The 17,705-nt window shown below is 45.9% G+C and overlaps 1 protein-coding gene across 2 annotated transcripts in view; it reads left to right on the top strand.

Moving 5' to 3' along the window:
- AKT1 (AKT serine/threonine kinase 1) overlaps positions 1–17,705 on the top strand; it is a 120,859-nt gene that overhangs the window by 61,489 nt on the left and 41,665 nt on the right. The gene's annotated exons all lie outside the window — the stretch shown is intronic.

The raw sequence follows: 17,705 nt of genomic DNA, 5'->3' as shown, positions 1-17,705 counted from the left end.
GAAGAAATGCCTTTAACCAAGGGCAGCCAGTATTAAAATTGCAACAGGCAAAACAGCAACAATAACAACACCAACAACTCATGCTCTTTACCACTGATTTTACAACAACAACAACTCATGCTCTTCATGCCTCAAGAACATCTTATAGGACGCTTATGAAAGCCTATGAGATGGCTATGAAAGCTGCTAAGAAATCTTACTTTGCAGCTTCTATTGCATCCGCTAGCTCTCGCCTGGCACAACTTTTTAGAATAATTAGGTCAATAACGTCCTTAGGAGGACAACCAAATTTAAGCACAAATTCGACCCACAGCTGTGAGGCATTCGCGAGCTTTTTTGCGGAGAAAGTCCTGTTGCTCCGCCGTGACCTCCCTGCCAATTTAGATACAGTGACTGAACTGGAGGCCCCTCGACTGACTTCAGGTCCAGTGTTGGACCATTTCGATCGGATACTCCCTACTGATGTGGATAGATTCCTCCAAGTTGGTAGGCCCACCACCTGCCTCCTTGATCCGTGCCCGTCTTGGCTGATTAGGGAGTGTCCAGATGTTGCGCGGACCCCCCTGGTTGAAATTATCAATTTGTCCCTTGACACGGGGACATTCCCAGGGGAACTGAAGGAAGCAGTGGTGCGTCCACTCTTAAAGAAAGCTTCATTAGATCCCTTAGACCTATCCAATTACCGCCCAGTTTCAAATCTTCCATACCTGGGTAAGGTAATTGAGAGAGCGGTTGCTGAACAGCTTGGTAGGTTTCTGGAGGAAACATCGGCATTAGATCCATTTCAGTCCGGTTTCCGTCCTGGTTTTGGGACGGAGACGGCTCTGGTTGCCCTAACAGATGATATCCGTAGACAACTGGATCGAGGCGGGTCAGGACTGCTGATCCTTTTAGATTTGTCAGCAGCCTTTGACATGGTCGATCATGATCTTCTGGACCATCGCCTTGCAGACGTGGGGATACAGGGCATAGCCCGTAACTGGTTGTGCTCTTTTATCTCTGGTCGGGGACAGAGGGTGGCACTAGGGAGGGAAATGTCATCACGCCACTCCTTGGTGTGTGGAGTGCCGCAGGGCGCAATTCTCTCCCCAATGCTTTTTAACATCTTTATGCGCCCCCTTGCCCAGATTATCCGGAGCTTTGGGCTGGGCTGTCATCAATATGCTGATGACACTCAGCTCTATCTACTGATGGATGGCCACACCAACTCGGCCCCTTACACACTGACCAGATGCTTGGAAGCTGTGGCTGGATGGTTTCGTGGGAGCCGATTGAAACTAAATCCTTCGAAGACAGAGGTCCTATGGCTAGGTCGGGATAGCATGGGGATGAGGGACCAACTCCCTTCTCTTGCGGGGGCCCAATTAGTGCCATTGCCTTCCGTTAAGAGTTTGGGTGTAGTCCTTGACGCCTCCCTTTCCATGGAGGCGCAAGTCACAGCAACAGCCAAGGCGACATTTTTCCACCTTCGCCGCATCAAGCAGTTGGTCCCTTACCTTTCCCGCCCCGACCTGGCCACAGTGATCCATGCGACAGTCATCTCCAGGCTTGACTACTGTAACTCGCTCTACGCGGGGCTGCCCTTGAAGCTGTCCCAGAAACTCCAGCGGGTACAGAATGCTGCAGCGAGGCTCCTCACAGCGTCTCTGCCATGGGAGCATATTCATCCAGTGCTTTTCAAGCTGCACTGGCTCCCGGTGGAGTACAGGGTCAGATTTAAGGTGCTGCTTTTGACCTTTAAAGCCCTTCACGGCCTAGGACCCTCGTACCTACGGGACCGCCTCGCCTGGTATGCCCCACGGAGAGCCTCAAGGTCCATAAATAACAACACCCTAGTGGTCCCAGGCCCTAAGGAAGTTAGATTGGCTTCAACCAGAGCCAGGGCCTTTTCAGCACTGGCCCCAACTTGGTGGAACGCTCTGTCTCATGAGACCAGGGCCCTGCAGGATCTGATCTCTTTCCGCAGGGCCTGTAAGACAGAGTTGTTCCGCCTGGCCTTTGGATTGGAGCCAATTTGATTCCCTCCGCCCCCTTTTTCTTTTTTCTTTTCCTTCTCCTGCAATGAGGCTCCATTTTAATATTTTAATGTTCCATTATTTTAATGTTGTATTTTATTTTTGTTTTTAAGTTGTAATCACTCATCTTGTTTTTATTATTGCTTGTAAGCCGCTCTGAGCCCGGCCTTGGCTGGGGAGGGCGGGGTATAAATAAAAAATTATTATTATTATTATTATTCACCACTGATTTTCCTCCTGCTCTACTGAAGTGTGCTAGGTCAAACCAGTGCAGTAATGGAAGTAATGGAATAATTGGTGGTTTTATGGGTTGCTCTATATTTCTGCAGAGTAAAAAAAAAAAGGATCCTGTATCCAAGATAATGGTAAAATCATTGTTAAGTGACTCTTGCTCAAATGTACTCTGCTGTGAATTGGAGGGTGCGGTTTTGGCTTTGAAATTGGCTTGATGCAGCAACAAGCTTTGCAGCAGTTGGTAAATAAAGATGGATTTCCTTTTGTTCTGCTGGTGCTTTGCTGTTCATTATTCTCTACTTACTTCCCAGGGAGTGGCAGCTGTTTCTGATGTTCAGCACTCCATCAGTTGTAGACAGCTCCCCAATTTGGTTAATACACTGTGGTGTAAAGTTGGGTGGAAGGGAACACAACACAGCCCTGGATTTTACTGTCCAATTCTCTGCAGAATTAACTTTTCATGAAACAGAAAGAGTTTCCTGTTCTGAAATATTTAAGTGCATGTATACACTTATTTGACGGGGGTAGCACATTCTCTTTTTGGCATAGCAAGTCTGGCAGTAAGTATGTACAGAGAATTTTAATGTGCTGTTTGCATATGGGGTAGGAGAAAGAGTGGAAGCTAAATCTCTTTTTTGTGCTTTGCACGGGTGTGCATTCGTGGAAACAGTGGTGCGAAAATTGCTTTGGGGCAACTGCTGCTGTCAATGGAGATTTTAAATCTTCTGTTTAAAAGCAGGCAAGTTGGAAGTGGAGTAGATTTCAAACAAGCATTTTACAACCTAAAAATTATCACTCATCTCATTTGTAGGGGTTTTTTTGGGGAGGGTAGGCGGTTAATTTCCTTTACATGGTTGTTAGTGTTTTAATTCTGAAAATAAGCCAAGAATAGATCCATGAAATGCTTGTCGGTAGCCTGCAAGCTGGACATCGGCGCAACAGCCCACCTGTGATAGTGGACACAGAACATAACTATTGTGACTGGTCCTTCGCTGGAACTTCTCCAGAATGCAGGTCATGCTTGCTAAATGGCCAGTTTGACACCTTTCCAGGAATTGGGAAGATGTAGGCAGGGGGAAGTGGTGGCAATTCAAACCGGGGTTTTCTCAGTCTTCCTCCCAGACAGAACCTATCATGCGCTTGTGGATTCAGGAAGTTCATACGTGTGATCTCTTGGTACACGAGAGAGCAGGGTGTTTCTCCACAGAAAGCTTGGAGCTGATTGGAACTGGAGTTCACTGCACCTGCACTCTCATAGGTTCCCCCAACCCTGGTTTGCTCTAGCTGACAGCTCTCCAGGATCTTAGCCGCAGGTCTTCCGCATGACAGTAAGAGCTGTTCGACAGTGGAATTTGCTGCCAAGGAGTGTGGTGGAGTCTCCTTCTTTGGAGGTCTTTAAGCAGAGGCTTGACAACCATATGTCAGGAGTGCTCTGATGGTGTTTCCTGCTTGGCAGGGGGTTGGACTCGATGGCCCTTGTGGTCTCTTCCAACTCTATGATTCTATGATTCTATTCTATGATCGCTTGCTCTGGGATCCTTTTATATTCCTAGAGATTCCAAGGGTCAAACCTGGAATCTTCTCCATGCAAAAATATGTGTCCTCCATCACTGAGTTGTGTTTTTGTTTAATAATGCAAGCTCAGCTTTGAACCATTTCTCAAAGAGGTCAGAAGTACCATGTTGAGACTCCACTTCAGACAACAAAGCAACTCATAAATGTTGTAAAAGGGAAGTCATCTTGTGAGATTATAAGAGGGGATGGAGGGTGGGCAGACCTGAAACTGCCACAATCACAGGAGCAGCTGCAATGCAGTGGCCACAATCCAGAGATGGCACATGCAAGGCCAGTGTGGTGTTGTGATTAGAGTGTTGGACTGGGACCCAAATCCTCACTCAACCATGGCGCTCTCGTGAGTTGGCCAGTCACTATCTCACAGCACAAACATGGGCATCTGCAGGACTTTCCCCCAGTTTTTTTTTGGGGGGGGGCAGCAAAGGAAGACACTGAAAGCAAGGAGCAGGCTAGTTTCCGACTAGTGGGAACAATGGTGTCTGCATATTTTGTCTCATATCTCAGGTATCTCTAATGCTAGGAGGTTTAAAAATGAAAAATGGGATTGTGGTTCACAAGTTTGTTTGGATGCTATAACGGGTTGGGTGGGAACAGGAGAAACTTCTTGAACTTCCTGGGAAAAAGACGAGATTTAAAAAATGTAGTAATTTGTATAATAAAAGATAAATTACTCGTGCAATTAAAATGTTGGCTTTAAAAGTAATGTTGCGGTCTCTCCCCTCCCCCCCTTCAGTAGTGAGACTGCTTGTATTGAAGACAGCAAACAGAGTGCAAAGGCTTATGTATGTTTTTTGCTGCAACGCCGTCGTGTCTCTGAGTACAGGCTTATAGCAGGCGCAGTGCTGTATCAAATGGAACTGAGTTATCCTGCAGTGCAGCTGTGGCCAAAATGACCTGGTTCTGTTTTGTGTTGTTGCCTCTTTTGGTGGCGTGCATTAAAGCAGCAGCTCCCGTAGGTGCAACTGATGCACATTTGGGGAGGGGGACAGGAAATAAAGACATTTGCTGGGATACAAAGGCAAGAACTGATGAGGAAGAAGATTAGATGAAGGAGGAAGGGAGAATGGACCAGCAAGGAAACCAAAGCCTGTTAAGAACGGTTGAAACAGTTGGGTATATTTAGCTTGGAGTAGAGGAGGTTAAGGGGAAATGTAATAAAAGTGTTGGGAGGAGCCCAGTAGGTGAAGTTCTGTGGTTGAGTCGCATTGCCAATTTTGCAAGGGACACCCAGATTTCAGCACCCTGACCACCTCAGCATACATCTTAATAGAAACTGAAAAAAAACCCTTATGAGTTCTAGCTCATAAGAGCCAGATCTCTGTGTGTTCCAGAACCTCAGCACTCATTTTAAAAGAAGAGGAAGGAAACAAAAAAGCCAAATTCTACCCCTTCCAGCTATGGGCAGTGCCTGGGACTTCCTCCCAGGGAAGTGGGCCTAGGGATGGCAGGCTTGCTCTGTTTAGTATTATTATTATTATTTGTTCTTATTCTTATTTTTGGTGTTGGTTTTTTGTTTTTACATTGTAAGTCGCTGTGAGGCACTTTGGTGAGAAGAGCAACAAAGGAAAAGGGAGTGGGGTCTTCGGATACGGAACAGACATTTTCTGCTGCTCTCGTGGGCGCAGCTGGAAATTGCAGGGAAGCAGATTTCAGCCCTAAGCATTAGGAGGAGATTCTTAATACTTTAAGTACTGTTTGAAAGTGGAACTGTTTGCTTTGGGAGGTGGTGGGGTCTTCTTCACTGAGGCGTTGAAACAGGCTGGGCGACCACCTGTCAGCAATGCTGGAGTACAGGTAACTTGCAATTTATGCACATTTAACTTATGCACATCCAATGTGCTTGGGGAAAATTAAAAAATAATAATAACAAGGGGAGCAGAAGCGGGATGGTGTCTGGGGGAAAAGCTTTGGCAATCCCATTTGCCATTGCACCCAATCTGTTTTCACTTTATACAATTTCGGCTTTATGAGCTGTTCCTGCTTAAGGCGAGAGTCTCCTGCAGTTGTTTCACAGGATTGGACCCTTCAAACTCTTATGGTTTCCACAAAAAGCCATTTCTTCATATATTTCGAGAACTGTATCCAATTCCCACCTTATTTCCCCAAAAAGGAACTGAGGGAGACTAGGAAAACAGGAGCCACCCCACAGTATTTAAAAGCTAAGCATCGCAGCCCCTTCTCCCAGTTTCTGGGAACAGCAGCAGTGAAAACAGAAACAGCATTTAAACAAACCAGAAAGTCAGGAAATCAAGATATACGACACAAGCTCTTTTTTTATTTTTAAGATCCAAGTATCTAAATTATTAAAAAAGCGGGGAGCTGATGGATCTCAGTTGGGAGGCTGTTCCACAGGGTGGGTGGGGGGCCTCTACAGAAAAAGTCCTACCTATGGATGCCCACCATGCTTCACAAATTTATGGAGGGAAAGATTATCGGTGACCACTAGCCACAATGACTATGTTCTGCCTCCACTGATTGAGTACCATATTTTTTTGCTCCATAACACTCACTTTTTTCTTCCTAGAAAGTAAGGGGAAATGTCTGTGTGTGTTATGGAGCGAATGCCTGCGGGTGGCAGGGGGATCTGCTGCAGTCGTGAGCAGAGGATCCATGGTTTCCCTTCCTTCCCTCCTCCGTGGCTCACTTTGAAACAGCAAAGCGGGAGAAGAGTCGCTGAGTGGGGAGAAGAGAGGGACAGAGAGCCTGGTTGCAAAGCACGGATCCACATGAATCCTCAGGATTTTTGCACTGGGTCACCCCAAATTCACCATCAGATCACATAGCATGTCCATGGCTACAGCTTGCACCAAAAAAATCACGCACCCACTGTTGCCTGGGGCCTCAGTGGTGCAAAAACATGGTTACAAAGCATGGATCCACATGGATGCTCAGGATTTTTGCACTGGGCTACCCCAAACTCACCGTCAGATCACATGTCTGTGGCCACAGCATGAACCACAAAAATCATACATCCACTGTTTCATTTAGAATTTTTTTTTTCTTGTTTTCCTCCTCTAAAAACTATGTGCGTGTTATGGTCGGGTGCGTGTTATAGAGCGAAAAATACGGTATATTGAGATTGAAGTATGCCTCTGAGTGCCAGTTGTGGGGATCACAAGCAGGGAAAGTGATGTTGTACTCAGGTTGTGCTTGTGGGCTTCCCCTGATGGCTACTGTGAGACAAGGATGCTGGCCGAAATGAGCTTTTGGATTGGTCCAACAAGTGGTTTGTACATTCTGATATGGAAGAAGATGGTCCTTAAGGTTCTCAGGCACAAAGCTTTTCATCAATCCCACCTATCATACATACCAGCTGGGTATGTAATACCAGTATTATATCGGAAACGAACTCTTCTAGGCATTCTGTCTCAGATCCATAGGATAAATTTGCAAAGAGGAGAAGGCTTTGCCAAGGGAAGATGTGGGGGCTTTGAATCATGCACCACAATTCAAGAAGGATATTGACAAGCTGGAACATGTGCAGAGGAGGGCAACCAAGACTTAAGAGGAACGTGTTGAGGGAGGTGCGTATGCTTAGCCTGGAAAATATTGACAAGCAACCAAGATGATCAAGGGTCGGAAACTAAGCCTTATGAGGATTGCTTGGGCATGTTTAGCCTGGAAAAGAGGAGACTTAGAGGAGATATGATAGCCATCTTCAAATATCTCAAGGGCTGTCAGATGGAAGATGGAGCAAGCTTGTTTTCTCCTGCTCTGGAGGGTAGGACTCAAAACCAATGCCTTCAGGTTACAAGAAAGGAGATTCTGACTAAACATCAGGAAGAACATTCTGATGGTAAGAGCTGCTCCACAGTGGAATGGTCTCTCTCAGGAAGTGGCGGACTCTCCTTCCTTGGAGGTTCTTAAGCAGAGGTTGGATGGCCATCTGTCATGGATGCTTTGGTTAAGATTCCTACATTGCAGGGGTTTGGACTGGATGACTCTTGGGATCCCTTCCAACTCTACAATTCTATGATTCTGTTATTTAAAATGTGGTCGAATGTGTTCTAGGGAGAAATACAGCCTTGAGATATAAAACTCAGGTGGCACTTTTCAAACAAATACAGGTATATTTCTAGCTAAAGGTAAAGGGACCCCTGACCATTAGGTCCAGTCGCGGACGACTCTAGGGTTGTGGTGCTCATCTCGCTTTACTGGCTGAGGGAACCAGTGTTTGTCTGCAGACAGGTTCCGGGTCATGTGGCCAGCATAACTAAGCCCCTTCTGGCGAACCAGAGCAGCGCACGGAAATGCCATTTACCTTCCTGCCGGAGCGGTACCTATTTATCTACTTGCACTTTGATGTGCTTTTGAACTGCTAGGTTGGCAGGAGCAGGGACCGAGCAACGGGAGCTCACCCCGTCGCGGGGATTCAAACCACCAACCTTCTGATCGGCAAGCCCTAGGCTCTGTGGTTTAACCCACAGCGCCACTCGTTCTGGCTACCTATTGCAGATCCTTTCCTCTGTGAAAGGGATACTCTCACATTTGTCTAGTCTCTCATCACAGGTGTGGGTTGGGCAGCTATGTGCTGGAGTGTGATACAGTACACTGTAGGTGTCTTCACACATTGCCACTCAGCAAGTGTACAATCTTGTGTACGCAAAGAGTTGAGCTGTAGATTCGTACAGTTGTTCACACCTAACATTTGACAGCTGTACAGTCTGAATGCACATTAGCTGATCTGTACAAATCAGCAAGTATACACTTATTCACACAAACACTTGGGTGTGTGTAGAGACGGCTTGTACCTGTGTTCAGTGCAACACGTGAAAGAAAGACTTTTGTGCTGTGGCCTTGACTTCAGACACTTCTAGTGTTTGTTTTGCCCTGCCAGGGCGTGTGCTAAATTTCAGCTTCTGCTGTGGAAGTAACATTGCAATATTGATTTCAATAAGTCTTCCTTTATGATGGATTGCATAAAAAAAAAAAATGAAGCGTAACAGCACGGTTACAAAACGATGCAGAAGTGGATTGCTTAACATTCAAATTTAAAACCTGTTTTTTTCTTTTGAATGTGATAGTTATTAAAGAGGACTTCCCACTTCCCTTTTCCCCTCTGATCCTGTTTACAACTAGAAGAGGAACTTAATGGCTATGTTTGCATTTCATGTTTGCCCAGTGGTACCATCCAGCCCTGGTCCTTCCCACACTGCCAAAACTGAACACCATCCTTGCTTTTGTGTTTTTGATGCTGGAGCTGTGTGCCCTTCCTTGAGTGGCCAGTTTGCCGCTCATCATAGCCTATGTGCATTCTGGATGCACATTCGTGTGTTCTTACCAATCCTGGTGTGCAAGCTTCTACCACTCATGAAGGCAAGGAAACAGGGAGGCAAATAAAATATAAGCACGGGGCCTTCCTTATTATGAATCCCTTCACTCTCCCATTCCGTTCGTTAGAATCATAGAATCATAGAGTTGGAAGAGACCACAAGGGCCATCGAGTCCAACCCCCTGCCAAGCAGGAAACCCCATCAGAGCACTCCTGACATATGGTTGTCAAGCCTCTGCTTAAAGACCTCCAAAGTAGGAGACTCCACCACACTCCTTGGCAGCAAATTCCACTGTCAAACAGCTCTTACTGTCATGAACTTCTTACTGTCATGAAGTTCTTCCTAATGTTTAGGTGGAATCTTCTTTCTTGTAGTTTGGATCCATTGCTCCGTGTCCGCTTCTCTGGAGCAGCAGAAAACAACCTTTCTCCCTCCTCTATGTGACATCCTTTTATATATTTGAACATGGCTATCATATCACCCCTTAACCTCCTCTTCTCCAGGCTAAACATGCCCAGCTCCCTTAGCCGTTCCTCATAAGGCATCGTTTCCAGGCCTTTGACCATTTTGGTTGCCCTCCTCTGGACATGTTCCAGTTTGTCAGTGTCCTTCTTGAGTTGTGGTGCCCAGAACTGGACACAGTACTCTAGGTGAGGTCTGACCAGAGCAGAATACAGTGGCACTATTACTTCCCTTGATCTAGATGCTATACTCCTATTGATGCAGCCCAGAATTGCATTGGCTTTTTTAGCTGCCGCGTCACACTGTTGGCTCATGTCAAGTTTATGGTCAACCAAGACTCCTAGATCCTTTTCACATGTACTGCTCTCAAGCCAGGTGTCACCCATCTTGTATTTGTGCCTCTCATTTTTTTTGCCCAAGTGCAATACTTTACATTTCTCCCTGTTAAAATTCATCTTGTTTGTTTTTGCCCAGTTCTCTAATCTGTCAAGGTCGTTTTGAAGTGTGATCCTGTCCTCTGGGGTGTTCCCCTCTTCTCCCACCCCCATTCTCCTGTGCTGCACCCCGGCAGCTGGAAGCGCAGCTCTCAGTCCTCCCTTTCGTCTCAAACCTCATGGATGTTTCCAGTCTTTGTTCAATACTGCCTGACCCTTTCTCTGCTGTCTGCAACTGGCTCATCTAAATCTCCTATGCCCAAGGCTCTTATGTGTTGTGTGATGTGGTTTAAGCAGAAGTAGAGTCAGAACTTAGGGTTGGGGTGGGGCGGCTGCCCCATCTTGTCATGTGCATGGGGCTGTTCTTCTCTCCCCCCCCCTTTTTTTGCCAGATTTCCCAAGCAGCCTTGCCTGTTTTCATCCAGCAGATTGTGGAGGTAGGGGCAGAGAATATTGTAGGGAATTTCTACACCGATTTAAAAGATGATGCAAGTCAGTGCAATATAAAATTAGGGGTTGATGTGTTGTGGCTGGGCACAGTGATAGCAGGGTTAATCCTTTATGCTGCCTTTGTGTGTGGTGTGTGTGTGTGTGCATATGTGTTACACGCACACACAAATACGAGCCCTATGTTGGCCAAAGGTTCCTGCATTGCAGAGGGTTAGACTTGATGACCCTCCTGGTCCTTTCCAACTCTACTATACTATGATTCTATGATATATCTTTATCTACCACCGCTGACTGGATGGAAGCACTCTGTTTTGCAAGGTTGGCTAAACTGATCAACTTTTGTAAGTACAATGGCAGGCACTGCTGATTTGGCTGTATAGCACACTGATATAAGCATTGGTTGAAGGTGCTTTCTGGAGGGAGCATGAGCAAAAAGCAGCAGTTTCCCCCCTATTATTGGTAGCCTATTTATTTTCTAGTACAGAGATTTTCCTGCTTTAAATAGTCTTGCTTTCTTAAAGAGCCAAAAAGTTCTAGCCGCTAAGTCTTTCCACATCCCTCCAAACAGATTATCGTTGGGTCTCTGGGCATGCATGATCTGAAGGGATACAGAGCTGTAGGAAAAATGGATGAGTTTCATTTGCTTTGTATTTTTAAGGGAACTAACCAGATACACTACACCTGGAGTTTTAGACGGGCAGGGACGCAGTTTCCCTTTGCATTTTGCATTCCTCCAAATTTTCCAATACAGCGCTCTGCCCAAACAGTAGTTAATGATGCACTTTGGGGGGGGGGGGATAATCTGCATTTGGAAATGTGTGCGTTGGGTTGAAAATGTCTGTTGAGGCAAAAAACAAAAACAAAAGCCCCACCACACATGTAAATATTACATTCTGTAGAGATATTTAAATAATAATTGTAATTCACAGACTGATACAGAAAGGGTGCAGAACAGACTTGTGCACGAAGACCTGCAATATTGACACAGCTGAGCAGGGCAGGATCAGACCAAGGTTTTGCCTTTAAGACTTCCTGTGCTGCCTTGAGTTCCATAGCCGAACAGTGCGCAATATAAAGCAAATAATGTAGATTTAATTTAAAGAAGACCCCCAATGCTTTACCCATGGAGGGTTTTGGGTTCCCAGTTTGATATTTTGGAGTGTACTTATAAACTTTGCTCCGGCAATTTACCAGCATGTCTATCCTGTGGTCTCCTGCCAACCTAGCAGTTCGAAAGCACGTCAAAGTGCAAGTAGAGAAATAGGTACCACTTCAGCAGGAAGGTAAATGGCGTTTCCATGCGCTGCTCTGGTTTGCCAGAAGTGGCTTAGTCATGCTGGCCACATGACCCAGAAGCTGTACGCCGGCTCCCTCGGCCAATAAAGCGAGATGAGTGCCGCAACCCCAGAGTCAGCCACGACTGGACCTAATGGTTAGGGGTCCCTTTACCTTTTACTATCCTGTGGTACATAGGATCCGGCCCAATCGCCTTCTAAATCCGGCCCGCGGATGGTCTGGGAATCAGCATGCTTTTACATGAGTAGAATGTGTGCTTTTATTTAAAATGCATCTCTGGGTTATTTGTGGGGCATAGGAATTCGTTCACCCCCCCCAAATATAGTCCGCCCCCCCAAGGTCTGAGGGACAGTGGACCGGCCCCCTGCTGAAAAAGTTTGCTGAGCCCTGAACTAACGCATAGATATCTGCTTGTGCAGTGAAACTTCTCCCTTTCCTATTCTTACATACCCCTAAATCTGCTCTAGCCGTTCCCCCAACCCCCCAGAGCAGATTTGGGGAGGCTGCAGTGGGGAGAGGAGAGGGAGAAGTTCTATTGCACGTACGGAAGACCTTGCATGTGCAGTTCTGTTCAATAGGATATGACCCATAGATCGCTAGTATGTGAGGACGGCAAAGTTAGGCTCCTGTGCACCCATTCAAAACCCTTTAAAAGTGATGCTGTGATATACAGTGGTGCCTCGCAAGACAAAAAGAATCTGTTCTGTGATTCTCTTCGTCTAGCGGTTTTTTCGTCTTGCAAAGCAAGCCCATTGATGGATTAGCGGATTAGCGCTATTAGCGGCTTTTAGCGGCTTATCGGATCAGCTGATAAGCGGCTTAGTGGCTTAGAAAAAGGGGGGAAAGGGAAAAAAACCCGCAGGAACTCGCAAGACATTTTTGTCTTGCGAAGCAAGCCCATAGGAGATTCGTTTTGCGAAGCACCTCCAAAACGGAAAACTCTTTCGTCTAGCGAGTTTTCCGTCTTGCGAGGCATTCGTCTTGCAGGGCACCACTGTAAATACGTCTAGAATATTCATTGCGTTAAGATGCTCATGAGTCTACAGATCTAGAAAGATAGAGAGGCTGTCCTGTACACCTATTTGTTCACCTAGCTCAGAATTACCTACCCTTGACTGGCAGCAGCTGTCCCCAAACGCTCAGGGAGAATGTGGTTCCGTATCCCCTGCTACCTGATCTACTTTAGTTAGAGATGTCAGGACTTGAACCTGGGACCTTTTACATACAGCACTCGTTACTCCACCACTGAGTTGTGCTCCCGTCATAATTTCCGATCTCGATTTGAATTTCGCACCTCTGAATTGTGTGGCTGTTGGTTTCATTGGGTATTTTGATGAAGCTTTTACACGTCCAACTTGCGCTCCAAAGGGATTGGTAGAAAAAAGCGCCGCCATCCATTGTCCTGGCAGGGACAGATGGGAATTGTAGTTCAAAGCATTTGGAAGGCATCAAGTTTGGGAAGGCTGGTTATTTCTCTGGAGAGCAGAAGCAGATGGGGAAGCCTAGGGCAGTGGTTCCCAAACTTTTCCCCACAGACCACTTGAAAATTGCTCATTGTCTTAGTGGACTGCTTGATTTTTGCTAGCAATTGTCATACACTGTGCTAGGTGCTGTATGATTTTTAGCTGTATTTTTATTGCTCCCCCCCCCACCTCTTACTTTGTACATTTTTGTTATTACAATTTGCATTTTGTTATTCCAATTTGCAGCAATGGAACCCCCATGCAAAATGGTTGCCTCCTGTACTGTACACTAAGGTACAAATTAAAATGCAGTTTACAGTCAAAGTGGATGTTTAATGTGGACATGCCGTAGAGCACCTGAATGAAGACTGGTGGTCTATGGGCTTTAGGAACCTCTGAATTAGGGTTCTGTGAAAGTCATGGACTGCTTAGGATCTCCTTGAGAGAGACACAAGTTTGCAATCTGTTCTCCTGCAGTTCTAAACACCCTTACTTGGAAGCAAGCCCAATTGAATACAGTGGAACTTACCTCTGTGTAGAATTTGTGGGACTCAAAACAAGCGGCTTTATTATGGTATTAAGCTGTTGTGCCTTATGCCCTAATAACTTTGTGCTGTTTTTTTTTAAAAAGTTGCCACAAGACCGTGTTGCTTTTGCTGCAGCAAACTAACAGGAAAATGTTTTGTATTGCACTTTCGGAAATGCCCCTTGCAAGAACCACCCCTCTATCTTCATTCTTTCCTACCCTGCCCAAATTTGCTATTTGCCCATCCCAACCTTCTGTTTCGTTTCCTTCCAAGACACCCTTTTCCCAGCAGAAGCTGGCTTGGCCAAACATGGTTGTCATTGGGATGTGTGTGTGTGTGTGTGTGTGTGTGTGTGTGTGAGAGAGAGAGAGAGAGAGAGAGGTGGAATTAAAAACAACAACACTTGAGATGCAGTGAATCATTATGTTGCTTCCCTGAAGACCCCAAATACACACACTGCGAGCTTAAAATGCAGCTGTGTTCTTCTCAATTCAGATCAAAGCCGGTTTGGGGAAGGATGCATCAAAAAGCAATATTTTATAGGACAGAAAAGATCCAGAATGGATCTGGATTGTGACTAACACTTCCCAAACTGGTGGGAATGAACTGAAACAGGAGTGTTGGCACATCTTGAGATTTCTGTCTCTCGTATTCTTACCAGCAAGATGGACTCACTAAGAAAAATAAAAAGCAACCAGAACTAAACGTTTTGGTGCTCCGTTCACTCGCTTCCCCCAAAGACACGGGGAAGAGAAACGCTTGCAGTGGCTGTTTCTTTTTAAAAAAATATTCAGAAGCAAAACTAATGTTGTGATACCCGAGTGAGCCTAGGGAAGCCAGCTGGTTCCGTGCGTTGATCAGGGAGAAGGAGGGTCAGCGCTGATGAGGAGCAAAGCAGCCTTTCGGCAGGTGGGAGAATCGGTGGCAGGCGGCTCCAACAGAGGGAGGGGAGGTCTGTGGGAAGTGGGGGGGGACGGAGGAGCACCATCTGTAGGGGAGTGTCCGGGGCAGGGTCCACGTTCTCAGGGGAGAGATTTCTTGGAAGAGGATTGAACAGCTGGAGTGGGCAAGGCATAAAGGAGGAGAGAAGCGCTTTGGAAGTTCTGTCTGCTAAGTACAGGGCATCGTATTCGAATTCATGTGTGGATACCTTTAATGGATAGCTGTTCCACACAATAAATGGCAGACATGTTGCTCCCCCTCTTTTAAATTTTTTTGTAGCATCTTTTTTGCTATTGGTTTTTAAAGGAAGATAGTAAAGAATAGACCTCACCTGGGCCGTGTCGTGGGATTGATTCCTCCCTCCCTGGATTTATATGTCTTCTGTGGGTTTTGTTGCAGAAAGAGAAAAGGCAAGCGAACAGTGACATGGCCGAAGTTTATAAAATAAACATAGGGCATGCAGAAAGGGAATAGAGGAAAGTTCTTCTCTCGCAGTGCTAGAAACTCAGAGATATAAGCTCATCGCCAAATGGCACCGTAAGCCTAGATTACGGTCGCCACAATGGACTGCCTAGGTGCTTTTTTTATTATTGGTGGAATTATTATTATTATTATTATTTTCATTTTTGTACCTCTTTCTTTTAAAGAAAAAACTCAAAGCAGTTTACAAGGCATTAAAAAAAAGCAATCCAGAATTAAACAAATTCAAGCTTCACAGAAAATATTTCAGATCCTTCTCGAAGTGGCATTCTGCTTTCCCCTATTTATTTATTTATTTATTTACCTACTTAATGTATAGAGCTGCCCCATAGCAGAAGTGATCTAGGAAGCCAGTGTGGTGTAGTGGTTAGAGTGTTGGACTAGGACCTGGGAGATCAGGGTTCAGATCCCGACTCATGTCATGAAACTCACTGGGGGACCTTGGGACAGTCACAGCCCATTAATCTACCTCACAGGGCCGTTGTAGGGATTCACTGAGGAGGGAGGTAAACCATGTACAGCGGTACCTCGGGTTACAGATGCTTCAGGTTACAGATTCCACTAACCCAGAAATAGTACCTCGGATTAAGAACTTTACCTCAGGATGAGAACAGAAATCGCGTGGCGGTGGTGCGGCAGTAGCGGGAGGCCCCATTAGCTAAAGTGGTACCTCAGGTTAAGAACAGTTTCAGGTTAAGAACGGACCTCCGGAACGAATTAAGTTCTTAACCAGAGGTACCACTGTACAGTACTCCTTGAAGAAAAGGGTGGGATATAAATGCAGTAAACAAGCTCTAATGCTTACCTGCAATGACAAACCTAGACAGCATCTTAAAAAGCAGAGACATCACCTTGCCAACAAAGGTCCGTATAGTTAAAGCTATGGTTTTCCCAGTAGTGATGTATGGAAGTGAGAGCTGGACCATAAAGAAGGCTGATCGCCAAAGAATTGATGCTTTTGAATTATGGTCCTGGAGGAGACTCTTGAGAGTCCCATGGACCGCAAGAAGATCAAACCTATCCATTCTTAAGGAAATCATCCCTGAGTGCTCACTAGAAGGACAGATCCTGAAGCTGAGACTCCAATACTTTGGCCACCTCATGAGAAGAGAAGACTCCCTGGAAAAGACCCTGATGCTGGGAAAGATGGAGGGCACAAGGAGAAGGGGACGACAGAGGACGAGGTGGTTGGATAGTGTTCTCGAAGCTACCAGCATGAGTTTGACCAAACTGCGGGAGGCAGTGGAAGACAGGAGTGTCTGGCATGCTCTGGTCCATGGGGTCACGGAGAGTCGGACATGACTAAATGACTAAACAACAACGCCAATGCTTACCTGCTTAAGAAGCAGGAGCGGCCAGCCAGATGGAGATGTTAGTCACCTACCTGGCACCCAGAGATCTCCACGTGGTCGCCATTGGACCCATGCCAGTCGCAAAACACACCTGGATAATTTCTAACACTGTTCTTTTAACGCCAGGACTTGTGGATGTCCAGCAATGCTGGACGTTCAGGAGATAATAGAAAGCACTTCTTCACAGGGTGCATGGTTAATTTGTGGAACTCACTTCCCCAGGAGGCAACAATGGCCACCGATTTAGATGGCTTTAAATGGGCAAATTCATGGAGGACAAAGCTTATCAACAGTTACTGGACCAGGACGGCCATGTTCAGCCTCCAGTGTCAGAGGCAGTACCAGTAAATGCCTCTGAATGCCAGGTGCTGGAAACCACAGGAGAAGAGAGTTTGCTTGTTCTTGGGTCCCACTTGTGATCTAGTTGGTCACTGTGAAAACAGGATGCTGGGCTAGTTATTCCTGCACTGCAGGGGGTTGGACTAGATGACCCTTGGGATCCCTTCCAAGTCTACAATTCTATGTCTAGATGGCCCACTGGCCTGAGCCAGCAAGGCTCTTATGTCCTTTCTCCATGCGTGTTCCCCTTTCCTGTTTCCAGTGCGAAAGGGAACGGACTTGTGCGAAAACGACGCTCTGTAAGAAGAGTTGCTCTTCTTCCTTTACAAGTTGCTCTTCAGAAAGCACCTAAATATCTTCTTTATCCCAAGGTGTTCCCTCTGAAAGGACCCACCTCGCCCAGAGTTGGCAAGAGAGGAATCGAAAAGGTTTTGGGTGTGGAAGTAAACTTTGGGGGACTTTCCAATGGCTTGGAAGAGTCCCTGGCAACTTCACTCCCGAGAAAACAAAGTTGCTGTCAGTTGGTTTCACCCATGTGTGAAGTGTTTGCCCATGGATGAATACATGGTTGCTGCTCATTTGTTCCTGTGCGATTAGTGTCAGAAAATATGGAATGAGAGGCAAAATGATGGTTCAGCTGGCATTGCGCGTGGATGATATATTTTGGCTGAAATAATAAATAAATAAATACATACATAAATAAATATTTATTTATTGCCTTAAGCAAAAATAACAACAGCTAACAATGGACATTCTGAAAGCATTCTAAAAATGACACCTTATCTCAGACTTTACTTCTTTAAAATGTCCTAAGTTTTGTACAAGGAGAACAGAAACTGAACCCCAATTCCTGTCCTAAAAAT

The sequence above is a fragment of the Podarcis bocagei genome (assembly GCF_964188305.1).
Source record: "Podarcis bocagei genome assembly, chromosome: 1".
In the NCBI taxonomy this organism is placed as follows: domain Eukaryota; kingdom Metazoa; phylum Chordata; class Lepidosauria; order Squamata; family Lacertidae; genus Podarcis; species Podarcis bocagei.
This window is presented reverse-complemented; position numbering and strand designations above follow the sequence as displayed.